Here is a 1,871-nt window from a genome sequence, read left to right as displayed (position 1 = left end):
CCCCCCCCCCCCCCCCCCCGCCAGCCCGGCCTGTCGGCTCCGTGACAGCCGCCGCCGAAGCCCGGGCCCCGCGGGAGCTGCAGGAGAGGAGACGCCGCCGCTTGGCTGGCTCCGACACCGGCCTCCCTCGCGGCTCCAGGGGCAACGGAGGATGGAGGCCGCTGAAGCGAGACCTGAGTCGGCCTCGGGAGCTGGCTGGGCTAGAAGGGGGGAGGGGAGAGGCCTGGGAGGGAGCCTCTCTGGTTCTTTAAATCCCGTAGTTCTCATTCGGTCGCCCCTGGTCCTGGGGGTGCAGGGACCCTGCCTGGCTCAGCGTGCCTGGGACCCAGTAGGTTCTCCGAGCCTCCCCCCGCCACCCCGGTCCGAGTGATTTACACGCGGGCCCCGCGCAGCGGCCGCTTCCCAATCAGGAATATCGACCCCGGGCGGGGCCCTTGGGCCGCATCGATCCCTCTAAGGCTCGGGATTTAAAAATGTCAAATTTGCCTTTTCCAGGCGGGCGGAGGGGGCGGGGGCCAGGAGGAGGGCCGTTTGCAAGGGGGAATGGACAGCAGGGCATCGACCAGGCGTCTGTGCCCAGAATGAGAAGCGACCCGGGTGTGCCCTGGCATGGCCTAGTCATCTTGGCTTCTCAATTGCCTCTGGATGGTGGCAAGAAGAGTCTGCCCCTGCCGCGTTCATCCCACAAGACTTCACTATTGCACTGGGGTATTCCCAGAGGGAGGAGCCCCAAGAGGAACAAAGATGCCCCCTCCAAATTGGGGGAGACAAATTTGGAAGAGATCCCCAAAGGTTGAAACATAGCAACACAAAGATGGGGGGGGCAAAGATGTAGCAGAATCAAGGAAAATCCAGCCCTGGGGAGGCAAATGGAAGGTGTCTTAAAGACTCCCTGAATAGAATCCCCCTCTCTGTAGGCTCAGGACTGGAGAGGCGCCAGCCTCAACTTCTTGAATGTTTGTGAATGAAGTAGGAAAGTAGAGACAAAGCCAGGTGAAGAGAGATGACTATAGTGTATTTAGTATTATCCTCCTAAGGTGTCAACTAGCAACTAACTAGGCCTAAGATTCCAAAGATTATGTTTCTAGCAGTGACTGCTTCTCCAGACTGTGGAGAGAGAGATTCTCTTAGAAATCAAAAGGTCTAGCCTCTCCCATTATGAACACCACACAGATGTCTTGATCAATATTCCTTCTTTCAGACCACTACCCACCTGTGTAGACCAAGATGGACTGGAGATCACATCTTGTTTTGGAGGCTGGTACATATACTGGGGGGAGGGGGTCCCCTGCTTTCACTACTTGAGGAAGGAAAGTTTGTGCTGAAGGTGGAAGAAGGAATCAGTTGTCCTGACCAGCACTCTCACGGTTAATATATATCACACACAACCTAAGCAGCACACCTCAGCTGTCACTCTAGCATGACATTTCCTTCAGAACTGCAGACAGAACTGACAGCAAGCTGGGGGCGGGGGTGGCTCATCCTCACCCACATCAAGCTCACACCTCCACGGATAAAACCAGGTGGGCACATTGCTGGCAATGACACGCATAGTCACTGCTGCTAACACATGGTGCACACCATCAAGTCATGCCAAAGCATCCAGTCCTGCCTACACCCTTTTTTGGTATCTGACCTTAAATCGCCTAATCCAAGGGCAAAGTTTGGGTCTCCGTCCCTGATTCCCTAATTCAATAATTAAGAAGAGCTCCAACAACTGGGAGGCCAAGTTCAAGAAGTCAAGTACCAGGGTCGAAGTGAAGAACCAGGAGCAGAGGAGCGGTGGGACTGTTAAATGCTCCGTTGCTCCGCCTTCTGCCACTGGCCTGTTTTCCCTGCACGTCCACTTGCCGCCCGCCCGGCCCCCATCC

The sequence above is a fragment of the Nannospalax galili genome, unplaced genomic scaffold, assembly GCF_000622305.1.
Source record: "Nannospalax galili isolate Female #2095 unplaced genomic scaffold, S.galili_v1.0 scaffold1143, whole genome shotgun sequence".
NCBI classification, from domain to species: Eukaryota; Metazoa; Chordata; class Mammalia; order Rodentia; family Spalacidae; genus Nannospalax; species Nannospalax galili.
The sequence above is the reverse complement of the archived record's forward strand: the minus strand, read 5'-3'. Positions refer to the sequence as shown.